Genomic DNA, 18,783 nt, shown 5'->3' on the forward strand with positions numbered 1-18,783 from the left:
ATATTTCCTTCTAAATAAAACAAATCTAAATGCTTTCTTTGCTTTCTTAGAAAATGTGTTTACTTTTATAAAAATAGGAGCTCATTATTTCTGTTACCATATAATTTAGACAGATTTATGGTGTAGAAATAATCAGCATTCGAGCTTAAAAATAATTCTGATAACTATTTTATCGCACTATTTAAAATGCTTAAATACATAAGAAAAAAAATCTTCTCCCATAGAAGACTGACTGATGTTCTCAAGAGAGCACCTTCACAGGCAAAGGGATTTGAGTTTTCTATCATTACCTAGATACTGTAAATTAACCACTAGTGATTTAGTTATATTACATATATTACATATAAATATATACATGCATACATTTAATGATATATTCTTACTCCAACTAACCTTGCAATAGACAATCAAATAAATTATTCAACTAAAGAAATCAACTATCACAGTAATTTAAAAACAGATCTTAGATCACACATCAGCTCAATGCAGATGAACTAAAATTTATTTCCATTAGATGAGAAACTCTTTGAAGGTAAGAGGTGTAAATTTTACAAATTCTATATTCTTTGTAGTATCTTGACCCTAAGCAAAGTAAAGAATTAAAACCTGAGTAAAAATGGTATGGAAATTGCATATCCAGTCTCTACACCTGATTTAAATCACCTGCTCATGTGATCAAGGGCAAGTCCTTTTGCTTCTCTGAGTCTCTCTTTTTACCTGTACAATAAGGGAATTTGAATAAATTATTTCTAAAACTCCCCCACCTCTGTGACTCTACAGTGGTTCCGGTTAATGGCACTTCAGTTTTACCTTTAAAAAGTTTGCCCAATTGCACTGAAAGACTATAGAAGAGTAAACCACCAACTACTAAGGGTGGTCTAAATACCACTAAAGCCTATCTTTGCCTCAGTTTCTCACTTCCCCCAATATTCATTCATTCAGTAAATATATCCAACCTCAGTTACATGCCAAACACACTAAGCAAGATGACTTTAATTTTATTAATTGTCATTAATTTAAGAGAGAGATGTTTAAAAAGAAAATGACTATAAGGAACTCCTATTCTCAAGGAAAACTGACACTTTTGAGTATCTCTCCAAATATAATTTCATATACATATATGTGTGTGCATATATATGTACACACACACACACATTACATTCTGAACAAGACTCTGAAAAAGCAGGAGGGCAAGATCCTGTAATTGGACCTCAGTTTCAAATCTTGTTGCATATAATTTTTAATTATAAGTATCAGTTCTTATTTTCATAACATATAATGCCAGATGACATGTTCCTTTTGTTTTTCCAGCTTATAAAACTTCTCAACTGTTTAAAACCAAAGCTTAACACAAAAAGAAGAGTCATCATGGTCTTTGCCTTAATAAACATGTTTTCTTCCATGCTTGCTTGTATCACCAGCATAAGAGTACTGAGTTATTAATTACACATTTCATGTAGCTTTTATTTAAAAAAAAAAAACATAAAAGAAAGAAAAAAATGTTTCTTTTGATCAAAAGGCCCCACAAAGAATTTAAAGAATTAAGCAAGTGATAGCAAAATAAAAGGAGGGTCAAATCTTGGGCCTAGAGCAAACTAGATAGCTTCCATATGAACAACATATACAGTTCAGTTTTGAAAGAACATATGTGTTTGCTCATTGGTTTAGGGAAAAAAAAAAAAAACACTTGAATCCTGTCTACTCCATATATACAGATCAAAATCAGATTGCTTAAGTGAACTATAAAATGCAAGAGAACATTGTTTATCCAATTCACAAACCCAAGAATCACTGAAGAAGTTTAGATGTTTTCTGTTTCTTCAAATTCCAGGGCATTACTTCAATGGTAGATCGCTTTTTTTGTAAACTGCTTCAAACTTCATAAACTCAATGTCAGATCCTGTTCTTTCCTATCCATTTCTATTTAATTTGCTCTCTCTGAATTGACTGTTCCCAAATTTTTTAAAAGTATTTTTGAACTTCTTAAATCTTGTTGAGTTTTAAATGTCATCACCTTCAAACAACTTCCACCAAATAAATCTCTTATTAATTCACATCAAACTAATCCAAAATGATCACTTCTATTAGCATACGCTTCAGAGCACAAAAGCCCATTAATAGTCATCTGGACACTAGAACTAACCGAAAGCCCTCTGAGATAAAATGCACACTATTTAGATATCCTATTTCAAAGGTTTTGATGCTAGCCCAAACACATTTTATTAGGATTTTATTTCATCTTGCTATGTTCTCTAGATTTTAAATATCTCATTTCAAATGCACTTGTCTAAGTAAAAGGAGATAGTGTGGTAAGTTAAGTAATAATGTTCTATTTGCCTAAATGAATCTTCCTATATCCAAATACATGTTAGAGAAAAAAATTCATTAACCATTGTACTTTTATAAGAAAATTACAAAACTATTTTTTCAAAGACTTTAGGCTATAGTCACAATGACACTGTAGGATATATCTGAAAAAATAAAAAAAAGAATGCACCTATTTCACTAACTAGGGAAACTAAAATAGAGCAAGAATACATCATGGAGTCTCAAATGGCAAGGGGAATTGATTATTTTTCCTTTCATAACTAGTGAGAGGCAAACGTATTGAAATCCCTGATTTGAATAAGATCACAATTTCACTGTGCAAATTTAGAAATGTTACCATTTGTTTCCCTGAAGAAAAGTAGTTTTTCCTTTTGTTTTCCTCTCAAACACACACACACACATACACACACACACATACAATTAAAATATCTGCAATGACAACTGTTGATTCACACAGGCCAATCTGACTTTACATTTGCACACAACTCAGTTTCAACTTCATCCCTACTTCTCTGTTAAACTTAGAATATTTCAACTGGTCTCTGGGCAAAGAGCCAAGCACAGCATTTAAGTTCAAAAAGAGTAGCTCATCGAAGAGTATAAATGTTTCTATTTATCTTGCTGGTTATGATGTGAATTGACATTTTATTGTATGTAAATTAGATTTTCACTCATAACAAAAATAATGAGTGCTGTGCTTTGTAGGAATGCCTTTGACTATGTTCCCAGCAATTGGTGAAAACTATCACTGAATAGTAAAGGTAGTTTAATTTTTTAATGTATTAATGTTGCTTTTCTCTGTTTTCCAACCTGTTAATCAATAGAAAAGAAAATCTCAATTATTAACTCAATCCACCAATATAACTAACAGCTTTCTTAGTTCTCCCTTAAGAAATCTGTGTCAATCATTGCAAATCCATTTGGTAAACTGACACACATATACAGTGTAGTGAATCTAATAGACACTTACCATAAAGATAACATACTGCAATTAGAATGCTCGTTGTCTTCACAGCACCAGTAAGCCAAGTATATTCAGCAAAGTATATTCAGTATTTAATACTACTACTAGTAGTATTAAAAGTGCCAAATCTAATATAAGATTAAAAATGATGTTGTGAAGACATACTGAGAACTTACACCTGTAATGTACTCTGTATGCGTGCATATGCATGTGTGTGTATCTCTAAAATGAAGGGAAGTAAGTTTGTGCCTCCATATGCAATAGTTCTTCCTCATGAAACTAGGAAATAACTCACAAAGCACTATGTTCACCCCTACTGTACCACAGGGAGCAGCTTAAATGGCCTGCACCCATCTGAGGACCAATGGACTAAGGACAACCATAGACGTATCCAACAGATAACACAAACATTACAATGAACCAGCTAATCCATTCAGGCAACAAAAAGGATTTGGAAATTTAGTACAAAATACAAAATTTGGTTTAGATACCACCCTATTTAGTGCCAAATACTTATTTTAACCTAATTAGCATCACTTTTCACTCTGACAAAAAAAATTACAAACACACACACACACACACACACACACACACACACACAGAGGAGTCATTTTCTCTCTTTTGTTAAGTACGGAGAAATTTTCCAAAGAAAACTGATCTTAAAATATATATATATATACACACACACACACACACACACACTTGGAAGCAACTTCTCATGGTAAGATTAAATCACTTTTTCTTGACTTCTAGGATATGAAAAGCTTTATGTATGGGTGAAAAAAGTAAACATAGAATCCGTTCATAATTTAGAGTTGGATAAGTAACAGGCTTAGAAAGCTTCAACTATAAGAACATTTTTGAAGAAACATTATGGTATTTCAGAACATTCTGCCATGCTCACCACAAGTTTAGCTAAGCTCTGCCTGGGATTTTAATATGGTAACTGTTTAAGCATAGACGACAAGAAACCCAAGACTTATCTCTACACTCTTCCCATAATATTAGCTTCAAAAAAAGAAAATGAAAGGAGATCCCTTGGTCAAATTAAGTTTAATGGAAACTGTATAATACATATCCCTCCCAGAGATCCAGAATGTACATTAGCGATTACAGCTCTAAGAAGTCCTAGGGATTGCAGAGGGTGACATCTGCTCAATTCGGACTGAAATTTCCCAATCTCATTTGACTTTATGTCACATAGCGCCATTTAGCCAACAGAACTAATGTTCTGCTGAACACAGTGGGAAAGGCCACTCTAAGACAGTAGTGTTCAAGGAAGAAATTTAACCAAGATTTTAAAGCATGCATAGTTAAGGAAAAAAGAAAAAAACAGTATTCCTTCATTAATTTGGCAAAAAGACTAAGATGTTTTGTTATGACGTGGGCTATTCTGAAGAATTTGTTTTTGTCTTTTTGGTTTTCTTCCTCGAGAAGAGCTATCTATATTAAAAGAAGATCAAGGTGTATCATGATTAAAGATTTAGAATCAGAATTTTTTGAAAGAATGTGTATGAAGAGCATTACAGATAGAACATTGGATTTTTAAAAGGGAACGGATAAAACATCTATGTACAATAAAATCCCAGGTGTCAAAATTATACATTCATAAACATATGTGGATATAAACTCAATGTTGTCTTTGAGCTAAATCGATTATACAGATAGCACTGCATAAAGAAGCTCTACTTTTACAACTGTTGTTGCCAATGCTGTCCAGCTACTGTGATCAATTTAAAACCTTGTATGCTAAATTTGTCATTATTTTATAATAACTTAAATTTTATCTGATTAAAATTGAGTCAGGAACCAAGATACGGCAAAGGCTTTTAATTAAATATGGAACGTAGAAAGACCCAGGATTGCACTGACACATCTTCAGTTCACATAGTTACAATCGGTAGTTCTCAAATGCTTGCAGATAACTCAGATCTAACCCACATGCTCCTCCCTGGTTATTAATAAATCCTTTCTTCCCTACTCCACTCAGTCTGTGTCCCCAGATCCACCTGTCCTAACAACGAAGGACAGAAAACCAATGCCTGGGGTCACAATCAGTAAACACATGTCTAGTACAGACCCTATCTCACCCTTGAAAATCCCAAGCAGATCCCATAGCTTTATGGGCTTTTGAATTTTGTTTTATCATTATTGCATTATCTTACCCCCAAAGATTAAAACAAAAGATCAGAAAGAAGAAATAAAATAAAAAATAAGTTAGGCAGATGTCAAAGTAAATCTGAAACAGGTGATTAATCTTAAATTAATTGTAAACACAAAGCCAGATAGACTGGTGAGATTCAAGCCTGAGAGGATGACCACGAGTTCCTTCTGGACCCATCCCACACAGCCTCTATTTTACACATTCACATATGAGAGGAAGAATCGTGACGTGATATACATGAGTAGTACTATAGAATTCAGGCGGAAATTAGCTCACTTGTTAAGTATTTTGTATAGCAATCTAGTCAATCTTCACTTTCAAATTCAATATAAACTTAAGAATCTATCTAAGCATACACAGACACAGAGCTTTAGAAAAGATTTTCACCATCTGCACCCCAATTAGTAATTTCTCCATCAATCTTGTTGTGGACACCTGTCATAACAGAGTAAGGGAATACACACACACACACACACACACACACACACACACACACACACATACATATACATATATAATTCCAGATTCAGGTATTTTACAAATAATTATTTCAGAGTTTAATTGGATGTTGAAAGAAACCAAAAGTCAGAGGTAGATTTTTTTAAGGCCTATGATCTTCAATGTTGATACATATTCTAACCTGAATTTTTAGCTAATAACAAAAATATTTTGTGTTCTTATTATACGAGCCAGGAACTGTGCCAAGAGTGCATTATCTCATTTGATTTTAATTTGGATGAACCATTCTTTAAGTGCTATTATCATTCACAGTTTACAGATAATGCAGCTAAGACATGGAGAAGTTAAGTCACTTGCCTAGACACAGACCTAGCACATGAACAAGCTGAGTCTGAAGGAATCTAAAGACCACTGCATTTCCCAATGCATTTCTCATAAACACTTTAACAGTTAACCAACGCAAAAAGTGATACCATTTTAAGAAACTTACAAGAGAACACAATCTACAAGATGCCATGTTACAAAGGCTGCTATCAGACATATTTGTCTGCCTCTATAGTTACGTCAAGTAAATGAATATACAATCTTCCCAATATTCTCACAGACTACCAGATTATCCTAACTTTTGAATCTGCCTCATAATGCCTAACACATCACCAACATTACCAAACTACATGTCTCTAAAATGGATTCACTTCTACAAAGCCCTCTACAATTTTCATAAGCAAAACTTAGTCTTCTCCACCGTCACGTGGCACCTTATGCATATCTTCTCTTGAGGTACTTGCCACTTTACACGAAACTATGTGTTTATGTTTTAGGCTACTGGTCTAGACTGTGAAACCCTTCAAACCAGAAAATATATTATGAGTTATATTATTATTGTTAATTCAAAATAATAGATATCCAGTCATCTATGGGATAGTAACCAAAATATAGATATATAATAATTATATATATATACATAGCTACATCTCATCAGTGATCACAAGCTTTTTCCAGGGGCAACACACCTGAGGCTCATTTCCATCATTAGCACTGGCAGACTCTGATGGTGACTATTGCAGAGGAATAAAGTATAAGGGATTATTGGCACAAGGGATATGCAAGTTTTTAAAAAGCCAAGTGATACTATTATGCCCTTCCTCACAGTGACAGGCCTATGACACAGTAGGCACTTATTCTTATTGGATGGATGGATAGATGGATGTTGACACACTTGAAAATTTCTACATATTGCTTTTGTCTTCAAGGAAAGTCTGAATCTCTTGATATTAAATAGGCTCAGGAAACTAACAGCTAGAAAAAATGCTAAAGTTGTCTCAACAACGTAATAACTAACCAAATCAAGACATCCAGGGAATCAAGGCATTAATTTTCTCCTTATTTAGGCTGAAAAAAGAATCAGATATCATAGCTCTAGATCCATAGGCACAGATCAAGCAATGCACAAGTCATGAGAAATAAGAACTATTGAATTTACTTTTTTAATGGTAAATCACAACCATGTTGGTTTGATTTGGATTCCATAAATGTTTGTATAACTTTACACATCAAAAATATCTGTAGACTGATTACACAGAGGAAAGTTCATTAAAAATTGGCACAGTCTCTATATAGTGATAATTCTATAATAAGGGTATAGTAATCAGTAAAATGAATTTGTATGTTTATATATTTGGATGATTATGTATCTTTTATACATGAACATCATATGGTATGTAATAGGTTTATTAAATATATAATGTTTACTACAAATATATGCATTTGTATATATATGTTTTATTTACAAATTTTTCATTCTGTATTCTGCAACATTCCAAAATTCAAAATATACTGTACAAGTAGCATAATACATAAAAAATAAATAGTTTATCTTTTAAGAGAACAGCCTGGAACATAAAAAGAATACAGAAAAGCCTCAAACATCTGGATTAGACTCCAAGAAACTTAAAACATTCAGAAGGACACAAAACCAGAAGTTTAATTTTAAAATACGTGTACACACACACACACACACAGACACACACCCCAATTCTCACAGTATTACTTTCTGAATTTCTCAAACTGGAAACAACCTAAATCTGTAACAGCAGTAGAATAGAGTTTTTAAAGTTGTGGTATATGATTATAAAATACAATACCTGTTCATACAACAGAATATTATGCTACAATATAAATGAACAAACTATATACAACATGAATGAATTTTACAAACATGATGCTGATTGTGACACGCCAGACACAAACCAACGTATGCTTTCAATGTATACAAACACGGGCAAAGTTCAAAAACAAGTAGAACTATCTAATGTGTTTAGCAGTCAGGAGAGTGACTGAGGAAGAGAGATCAGGAGGAGCACAAAGGGCTTCTAGAGTACTGGCAACATTGTATTTCTTGACATGAGCGATAGTTACACAGGTGTATTTGTTTTGTAATAATTCATTGAGCTACAGACTTAAGATCTGTGCACTTTTCAGCTAGAGTTTAAGAGTGTGTGTGCGATTTTTCAGTGAAACAGCAGTTGCTCTGCAGAGAGCATGGAGTAATACATTGAGAAGAAACCTTTGAGCTGCAATATTTTGATGAGCAAATCAAGCAATCCAATGGAGTGGAATGGGTCATTGACACCTCAGGCTGAATTACAGGGGAGAAAAGGCCAGGATGTGCTCTAGCAGGCAAACAGGTGGTAAAAGAAGGAAGAGAAGAGAAATTGAAGAGAAAATAAAGTGTTCTGAACAAATGGGATTTCAAAGGGTGAGGAGTTTGAAAAGAGAGATGAAGGGCAAAAACAAGAGCAGAAAGCAACAGACACCCTAACAGGGGTGAAGATAATCAGAGACAGGGAAAGAGAAGAGAGAATAAGAACTCTGTATGTGATTCTGCCAGTGGTGGTGGTGGTGGTGGAAAGGCAAGCACAGACACACATCTGTAGATATTAAATGTTTCATGAGGATGCACTATCTTGATTATATGACAAAGACAAGCTACGTAAAGGTGGAAGAGAACTAACATTTCTTGAGTACTTATTATGTACCAGCCATTTGCTTACTGGCTCACATAATTTCCCCAGTTGGTTTTCACCAAAAGCCTGCTAGTTATTTAGTAGTCCTATTTGACAAATGAGGAAACTGGAACTGAAAGGGGGTTAAGTTGTAACTGCTTACCCAAGAAGACATGAGGGAACAGATGAAAGAGAGCAAATAAAACAATACTGTGTTTTTTTCAGAGAATTCATGTATCTAAAATTCTGAATATTTTTATAAGGCTGAATAAATGTTGTGTTTAAATGAAGTGTGTGCTAGATTCTACCTTCATCTAAGGTGGTTGCTGTAAATCTATGTAATACCAGTAGACCGAGGTATCCCATCTCACTAACAGAATAATGATGAGTGGTTTCTTATTTTGCATAAAAAAGATAAGTTAATAGGTAAAATGCCATCAGTTTTAAACTTTATACCTGGTTAATATTTTCTTAAGACTTTGGCTTCTAGTGTCAAAAGGCTTCTAATGTGTACTAGTAACTAACCAAAAAAAAAAAAAAAGGCAGCACACAAATGTGTTAACAAGAAAACTGGAAAATCTTATTCCTTAAAAAACTGTTTCATGTGGCATTTAGTCTTTGTTTTGTAGGTACACACTGATACAATACAATCACATTGTATTGTACATAATTTACCCCATCTTTGTATGATATGATGATTTAACACTATTCCATGGAGTTTCTCAGACAGAACCACAAAGTCCAAGACTACAGTCACCTAAACAAGCTTGAGAACTTTGGGTTTAAGCAAAGTAAGAATTAGTTGACCGATCCCCAGTCTACAAATGCTTTACATGTTCTAGAAGTCAAAGCATGATTAATGCTTTACATGCTTTACTGCTCTCTACAGGAAATAAGCCTACACATGGATAGAAAAGGATGTTTGTGAAAGAAGCAACATATTACCCAGGAAAAAGCAGCACTCTATAGCATTATTTAAAATTAATCACGTCCATTAATCCTTTAAAATTTTTGCAAAACAGCATTTCATAGTAACAGTTTTACCGGATTATTTCAAAAGCAAATTATTACAGATTTCACCTAAACAGTACTGGTATCTGGTGGTATTACCACCATCTTTATACCTGCTAATGACACCATGTTTACTGAGCCTGCAAACCAGGGTGCTATTCAGAAAATACAATACTATTATTTAACTGTTACTTAAATGACTTAACATATCATGTTAAATAACAATACTGTTATTTAAATAACTTAACATATCATGAGAATACCAAACAGTACTTTTAATCTTGTTGTAACCTTAAGAATGCCCTGTTTTAACATCAAAATAGAACAAGTTATATTAAGTGTGAGACATTATGGCAGTCATTAAGAAAGACAATTGCAGCCTACTAAGTGTTTACCATCTTCCTAGGTTAAAAAAAAATAAATAAAAGATGAAAAGAAAAGAAAAAAGGAAAGAAAAGACAGTTGGTTGTAGGTCCCAAAATATCCTGCCCTGGTTTACTGAAATAAAAGTGGAATTCTCCTTCATGAAGTATCACCAATGTAGTCCAAATGAGCTAAAATAATAGATGGATCCTGGCAGGTAATACATGTAGTCCAGGGTATGAATAGTGAAAAAAACACATGAAATACTTCGGAGAGTGCTAACCAGTTAAAAGATAGCACTGTTCGGCCGGGCGCGGTGGCTCACGCCTGTAATCCCAGCACTTTGGGAGGCCGAGGCGGGCGGATCACGAGGTCAGGAGGTCGAGACCATCCTTGCTAACATGGTGAAACCCCGTCTCTACTAAAAATGCAAAAAATTAGCCGGGCGAGGCGGCGGGCGCCTGTAGTCCCAGCTACTCGGGAGGCTGAGGCAGGAGAATGGCGTGAACCCGGGAGGCGGANATTCATATAAAAAAAAAAAAAACATTAACCCCACCCCCCCCCAAACCCAAAAAAAAAAAAAAAAAAAAAAAAAAAAAAAAAAAAAAAAAAAAAAAAAAAAAGATAGCACTGTTCAAGAATATTTTCTGACAGCCAGAATACTGCTTGAGAGATGACTGCTATAGTCTTTGATGCAATAAGTTAGAATAAAGTCAGTCATGTCAAAAGTTCTATACTTTATTCATCTGGGTATCTATCACTTCCCTTTCTCGAAACCTCTGCAAATAATTATCCAAACAAGCTGATACAAGATTTTTTTTTTTTCTCCAGAAACCAAGGTCAAAGGTATCTGCTGGCATCAGCACTCATTTAGCACTAAATCCTATTTTTGGGCAAATATTACAAACCGACCAAGTGATATGATAACTGATGCTCATAAGTCAAAACTCACGTAACATTTATTCATTCAACATAGTTTCTGAGGGCCAACTATGTGTCAGGCATTGAGTAAAGTGTTGAGTAAGGTGTTGAGGCTACAACCGTGAACAAGGCAGAGAAGAAACTTACCCTGAGTGAGGTTATAGTCTACCTGGAGAGAAGAAATAAATAAACAAGGAAGAGCAGTGACTGATGTCAGTTTGGTATAACAACAAGGGGTCTGCGGGTAAAAAGGAAGAACACAAACTAGGATAGGAAAAACTGGCAAGGTGAAAAGAGGATTGAGTGATTCCAACAGAAGAAACAGCAGAAGACCTGGGAAAGGCCTGGATGAAGAATGTGGCTTCTTAGGGAACTGAGAGAAGTTCAGTGGTATTAGCAATTTCTGTGGTGTTTGGTTAATTTTTTCAATTCTATGAAATAAAAGATTAGCACATAAATACTGTAGAAAATGTCTGTTTTCCTGAAAATATTAGATAACAATGTATCATATGTATTCACAAAAGTTTACATCAAGTTTTCATACAAAACATTTACTACTGGATTATGGATAGTTTTTCTACATAATCATGTCAAGTAAAAAAGCATTACTGAAATGACATAAATTTTTTATTTAAAATATTGTCTCTGATTTTGATGCATTTTTTCATTGTCTGATAAGATAATGCCAATAGTCCTGTTTTTTTTAATTATCAGGAATTAAATACAACCACGTAAATATAATCATTATATTCTCTATATTTACATATTAACATATATGTACATACATATCATTTATTTTAAATTGATCTCTTCCTAAAAGCTTAATAGTCTGGCTATGAAGCACAAGATGACACATTTAATTTTCAATAGGGTTCCTGTTTACTGTGTCACAGATGCAGAGGCATTGATGGTTTTAAAAGTCACTCTTGTCTATCAGGCTGGAAAATAAAGTACCAATGCAACACCAAATGTCATACACATAATTAATTTATTCATAACTGTATTTATTGGGCATATAATATGTTTAAATTCGAAGAGAAAATTATTGCTCTCTTAGAAGCTAGCTACCTTTGTTAAAGAAACAAGCCTCACATTAAACATTTCAGTAATAATACAGAAAGAGACATGATTTAGCACCAAAATGAGCAGTGCAAACAGTAAATTCCCTTGAAAGTAATCAGTTAAGTACTTGGCTGGGCATGGTGACTCACGCCTGTAACCCCAACACTTTGGGAGCCCGAGGAGGGAGGACAGCTTGAGGCCAGGAGTTCAAGACCAGCCTGGCCAACATGGTGAAACCCCGTCTCTACTAAAAATATAAAAATTAGCTGGGTGTGGTGGTGGGTGCCTGTAATCTCAGCTACTTGGGAGCCTGAGGCAGGAGAATCGCTTGAACCCGGGAGGTGGAGGCTGCAGTGAGCTGAGACTGCACCACCACACTCCAGCCTGGGCAACAGAGTGAGACTCTGTCAAAAAAAAAAAAAAAAAAGTAATCAGTAAGTACTAACAGTTTGCTATCTTTTATTAATATTTCTATTATTTCTTTCATTCACAATAAAATAACCAATGTGGTCAATGGCAGAGGAAACAGTTAATAGAGATGAGAGTGAAGATCATCCTGAGAGAGAAATAAGAATTGCACAGCTACAGGAGACAGAAAAGGGGATTCCAGCAAACAGGAGTAAAAGAAACAAAAGGTTGCTAACAATATTAACATATGCCAAGAAACAGAGAAGAATCTAGGTTTAAAACAAATGGCTCACATGGAAGACGTGGTTGCCAAGGTTAGTAAGATAGAATCTTGAATCCCAGTTGATGACGCTGGACCACTTGCAGAAAGCAGGAAGCCACTTGAAGTTTCTAAAAAGAAGAGATCAGGAAAACTAAACTACATGCGGTGTGACGTGCAGACTGAAGAAGGGAAAGGTAGAAAATGAAGAAAAGTTATGGGTTTCAAAATAAATCTTCAACTCTGATCATAAAAAGAAGTGGAATTTTTAAAACTTCAGACATATCGCACAGGTTCAGATAAAAAGATGGGCTGACTGATATACACACGTGAGACATTAACGATACTGGAGTTTTCCAGAATTTATGTGCTATGATCATCTTTATATAGCTATATTGGGGTTATGACTATCAATATTTTATTTATCTGTTATTTGTATGCTTGCCTGGACAGTGTTCTTTTGTTGTCATTCATATTGATATTCTCACACCTTAGTACAGTATCCCATAAATGAGTAGGTGCTGCTTAATGAATATTTGCTGCATGAACTTATTGAAGTTATTCATGTTTACTGGACAAGCTTCATGAAACTTACTGAAAAGACAAAAATAGAGCTGATCAACTCACTAACTTAGCTCTTGACACCCATCTGTTTGTTTCCATGGACTGTCTGACTGTACTTAGTGTTTTATTCTAGCCCCGTTTATCCTGATCCATTGTAATTCTTAAGTTCTTACACCTGCAGCATTTTATCAGGTTTTCCAAATTATTTAAAAACATAAATATAGGTTTTCCAAAATGAGCCAGATTTTCCCAGTCCCACTGGGAGCTTTCCCAGAACTTGGTTAAAACTCAATTATGATCCCCACTAGTACATCCCATGTAAATCAGTAGCTAAAATAAGGGCCAGGAAAGCTTCAACAGAACACACCTCTTTATTTCAAATCAGATCTATAAAAACAGAGACTTGACAGACCTCAGATTTAGGTGCTAAAGGTTGATCTAAAATTCCATTTTACACCAAATCTCCCTCGTAATCGCTCAAGTCTCCCAGTGACTCGCCATCCAGACGGAGTTTGTTTTTGAAGTAGGAACGCTATGAAGTCAGGGTACTTTTCCACAGAGGTTAGTAATCTTTGTGTCTATTCCAAAACAATTCCGCTAAGACTCTGCCGTGGAGAGCCCCAAGACATGAGTGCAATGAAAAAAATAGTTTGATTTGTGAATTTGTGTTAAGTCATGAAGGTACATTTAGGCACAAGCCAACACTGCCTTTAAGGCCAAAAAAATTGACGTTGTTCTCAAATGTGAGGTAACTGACCTCACGAAAAAGGTGTGGGCAGAGATCTCCTTGTAGCTCCAAAAGCAAATTCTGGCAAAACTACCCCTTTGCCAAAGTTGGACAGGATACAGAGAGAACTACACACACTTACGCACAATTTTACACATACACTCAGAAAAGGCACAGATTCAAAGGATTATGCAAGCACATTAACCAAAACCAATAGTGGTTTTGGCTGGGTTTTTACCCTCTTCTTTGAGCTTACTCACATCTTCACTTTCTTAATTCCCACAATAATATGTATAACTGGCCTATTTTACAGGTTTTTTTTTAAGTGAATAAACAGAAAAGAGAGTACAAATTAAATGAATAAGATAATGCACACTGAAATAGACAGTAAATGCAATGTGCTATAATTTCTTTTATTCCTCCTATCCTTCCCCCATTAGACTATAAACTGCTAACAAGTAGCACACGAAGTGGCCACTCTATATATACTGAAAGAAGATGCCAGCACCCATTGGGAGAAAAAGGTACTTTCTGCACAGGTAAATTCAATCACTATATGATATTTATCTATTTATTTATTTATTTATTCATTCATTTATTTATTTATTTATTTTTGAAACAGGGTCTTGCTCTGTTGTCCCAGCTAGAGTACAGTGGCATGATCATGGCTCATTGCAGCCTTGACCTTCCAGACTCAAGCAATTCTCCTGCTTCAGCCTCCCAAGTATCTGGGACAACAGGCATGTACTACCATTCCGGGTTAATTGAATTTTATATATTTTTGTAGAGATGAGGTCTCCCTGTGTTGCTTAGGCTGGTCTCAAACTCTTAGGCTCAAGCCATCCTGCCACCTTGGCCTCCCAGAGCGCTGGGATTACAGGCGTGAGCCACAATGTCCAGCAGTCAATCATTACATGATTACAAAACGCAGGCAGCCAAACAATTTTGGGTGGAAGGATAAAAGGAAATTTGACCAGATTTCCCTTGTTTTCACTTTTCAAAGTCACTGACTCTTATGCTTTAAGATCAATGTTTCTCTTAAACAGTTTGTACACTAAAAATACAGTATAAATCAAATAGTGGCCGGGCGTGGTGGTTCATGTCTGTAATCCCAGCACTTGGAAGGCCAAGTCGGTGGACCACTTGAGTTCAGGAGTTGGAGACCAGCCTGGGTAACACGGTGAAACCCAATCTCTACAAAACAAAATTAGCCGGGCATGGTGGCACATGCCTGTAGTTCCAGGTAATCCAGAGGCTGAGGCAGGAGGATTGCTTGAGCCTGGGAGGCAGAGGTTGCAGTGAGCTGAGATAGTGCCACTGCACTCCAGCTTGGGCAACAGAGTAAGACCCCATCTCAAAAATAAATAAATAAATAAAAAGTCAAAAAGTGGTAGTAGAATGTCGGTTTCCTGCTTATGTCACTTCATGAGGACACTCGATATAAGACTAATGTCTCTTTTGACAAACTGAGAGACCTTAACTTCTTAAAGTAGTCAATACTCAGTAGTAGTTACATATATTATTGACAGTATAGTAAATGTACAGTATGTTACAGTATTAGCAACACATACTTTCATAGTATCAAAACACCTTAATTCCATAATCTGAATCCAGAGAAAGTCTTAAGAAACATTAAAACATAATTTAAGCATCAACTTTATACTTGATAATTTCAAAAATTTCCAAGAAAAAAAAACTCTATAAAAGGCACTTAGCAGAAATTCCTCATGAAGAATTATTAATTCTATGTACCTCTTTCTACCTGAACCTGGTTTTTCCTAATATCCATCTACATGTTAATTGATAAAAGAGACACAAGTTCATTACAGGAATGATAAAACAATATCCTCTGAATTTGATAATGATTATCTTTTCTTTCATGATGGAAAACATGCATTTCCTTAAACCACTGAAGGAAATAACATCCTCTCCCTATTCTACAACGCCTCCCCATGCCTGCCTTTAGGAATCTTTGCAGCGACAAAATGATGAGCATGGAGTTTTAAGCTTTTAAAAGACACAGGTCTACTGTTCAAAAGTGCTATCTGTCATTGTTGTTCATGTTCACAGGAATAAGCAAATCATAGTGCTAATATGAACATGCATAAAACAGCAGGTCTTTGGGAAAAACCCTGGAAATGAATTGCTGGTAACTAACATACCTACAGTACGAGTATGTGTTCCAAAGGACTGAAAGCAATACAACTTTACGTCATTTTCTCAACTCCTAAGGTTTCCGTAAGTGTTGAAGGATGTAGTCTATGTTCAAATTAGGAGAGGCTATTGGTTAGAGGTAAACTCACGTATTGAAAACTAAGTTTTTGGATAATTACAGTTCAAGATGCAACACTCTCATTTATACCCACTCTCCCTTATATAACAAGGAAGCCTCTGAGTCTGACAATAGAAATTCTACATTTATTCAGGTATTTAGGAGCCAGCATGTCGGAAGCAATTCAATTGCTTAAACCTGATTTTACTACCTAACTTGGGGGTGGGGAGGTGTTGCAGGGAACAGTCTGGATTCATATGTATCAAGTTTTCTGTTTTGGAATATAACTTAAAATATTTTTGAAGAAATATGGTAAAGTGATTATCCTTCTGGAACTAGATACACCGACACTGTCACATTAACTCACAGCTTGTTAAATACTGTGCAATCTTTCTATAACATTCTTTGTTATGAGACTAGAATCAGCATATGGGAATTGCTCTTTTCCTGCTAAACTGAAGTCATTACTAACTACTCATCTGTGACATGTACTCTTTCTTGTAACCAGGGATTTTAGCTTCACAAAATTTAGAAACTGCCGCATTGTTTCTTGGCATTGCTTTCAAATGTGACATCATTTAAATTTTGGAATACTCCGTTTTAGCAAATACACTAGTGGGTGCCAGGTTAAAAGATGACTGTCCAAAAAGGGGCAGCAGGGTCTCTGTAGGGAACAACCACAGATTATTCTTTCAATCTATACCATCCCACGCCTTTCACCAGAGGCACACTGAATTACAATGAGCTCAACAAATACATTTCAAAATGGGTTATCAAATTACCAGCCTATAGCAATGGCTTCCAGTCACTGAAGATCTATATTGAAAAACAACTGTGACATGGAAATGAAAACTCCATTTTCATTTGGGAGGCCAGGGCGGGTAGATCACCTGAGCTCAGGAGTTCGAGACCACCCTGGCCAACATGGTGAAACCCCATCTCTACTAAAAATACAAAAAATTAGCTGAGCATGATGGCGCATGCCTGTAGCCTCAGGTACTAGGGAGGCTGAGGCAGGAGAATCACTTGAACCTAGGAGGCGGGGGTTGCAGTAAGCCTAGATTGCACCACTGCGCTCCAGCCTGAACAATAGAGTGAGACTCCGTCTCAAAAACAAAACAAAACTCCTTTTTCAGTTTTCCTAATTTCCAAAGTCTACAATATATGTGTAATCCCAGCACTTTGGAGGACTGAGATGGGAAGAATTCCTTGAGGCCAGGAGTTCAGGACCAGTCTAGAAAATATAGCAAGACTCCGTCTTTACAAAAAATTAGAAAATTAGCCAGGCATGATGGCTTGTGCCTGTAGTCCCAGCTATTTAGGAGGCTGAGGCTGGAAGAGCCCTTGAGCCCAAGAGTTCAAGGCTACAGGGAGCTATGATCACACCACAGCACACCAGCCTGGGCAACACAGCAAGACCCTGCCTCAAAAAAAAAATTAAAGAAAACATATATATACACACACACATTCACTTATTAAAAACACTATATACATACATAATAGTCATATATACGATATGAATACAAACAGAAACATACAGATGGACCTATTGACTCATTTATTGCTGAGCAAAAAAATAATAGAGAACTGTGTTTAAATGACAAAAATGACAGAAAATCACTATTATTCACACCCTCTGAAAGTCTTATTTTGGAAATTTTTGTATGATTTCTAGAACTTATTCCATTATTTAAAAACTTACATAACCAAAAGAGTAATTCTAATCATCTCATCAATGCACTCTGTAAGCCTCCAGTTATGAAACTTGTGAATTTTATAATCCAAATACAATTCAATAGCAGCACCTGTCAACAAAAATTTAGAATTAGTACTCTCAGTTAGGGACATCTTTTCTATCAAATAAAAAATAACTCCAAAGATGCATGGTAATTTCTCCTAGAAAATATGAATGACTGTGTCAGTGTTAAAAAAAAATGCTTTGATAACCTAACCCCAGCAAAAACATTAGTAATTTTAATCATTTTTATTATTCCCTAAAAAGACATATTTCGTTAATGTTTTTATCTCTGATATTGAAAGCATGCTTACTTCCTGAAAAAAAAAAATATATATATATATATACAGGCACACCTCAGAGATACTATAGATTCAGTTCCAGACCACTACAATAAAGTTAATATTGCAATAAAGCAAATCACATGAATATTTTGGTTTCCCAGTACATATAAAAGCTACATTTACATTATACAATGGTCTATTAAGTGGGTGATAGTATTATGTCTAAAAAATGCACTTAGTTAAAAACATTCTTTAAT

The 18,783-nt window shown here is 35.2% G+C and overlaps 1 protein-coding gene across 5 annotated transcripts in view; it reads right to left on the bottom strand.

Moving 5' to 3' along the window:
- The window catches only part of TRPS1 (transcriptional repressor GATA binding 1), a 292,538-nt gene that overhangs the window by 216,235 nt on the left and 57,520 nt on the right, over positions 1 to 18,783 (bottom strand). Inside the window, exon 2 of one of the 5 annotated variants that reach the window (XM_025393989.1) lies at positions 12,979 to 13,075. The exons of the other annotated variants lie outside the window; for them this stretch is intronic. The gene's annotated coding sequence lies outside the window, so the exon portion shown is untranslated. The remainder of the gene's footprint in view (positions 1 to 12,978; positions 13,076 to 18,783) is intronic. 5 annotated transcript variants of the gene reach the window in all.

This window comes from Theropithecus gelada, chromosome 8, assembly GCF_003255815.1.
Source record: "Theropithecus gelada isolate Dixy chromosome 8, Tgel_1.0, whole genome shotgun sequence".
Taxonomy (NCBI): domain Eukaryota; kingdom Metazoa; phylum Chordata; class Mammalia; order Primates; family Cercopithecidae; genus Theropithecus; species Theropithecus gelada.